Genomic DNA, 321 nt, shown 5'->3' with positions numbered 1-321 from the left:
ACACACACACACACACACACACACACAGAGAGAGAGAGAGAGAGAGAGAGAGAGACAGAGAGAGAGAGAGACAGAGAGAGAGAGAGACAGAGAGAGAGACAGAGAGAGACAGAGAGAGAGACAGAGAGAGAGAGAGAGAGAGACAGACAGACAGAGAGAGACAGAGAGAGACAGAGAGAGAGAGAGACAGAGAGAGAGAGAGACAGAGAGAGAGACAGAGAGAGACAGAGAGAGAGAGAGAGAGAGAGACAGACAGACAGAGAGAGACAGAGAGAGACAGAGAGAGAGAGACAGAGAGAGAGAGAGAGACAGAGAGAGAGA

This window comes from Gracilinanus agilis, chromosome 2, assembly GCF_016433145.1.
Source record: "Gracilinanus agilis isolate LMUSP501 chromosome 2, AgileGrace, whole genome shotgun sequence".
Taxonomy (NCBI): domain Eukaryota; kingdom Metazoa; phylum Chordata; class Mammalia; order Didelphimorphia; family Didelphidae; genus Gracilinanus; species Gracilinanus agilis.
The sequence above is the reverse complement of the archived record's forward strand: the minus strand, read 5'-3'. Positions refer to the sequence as shown.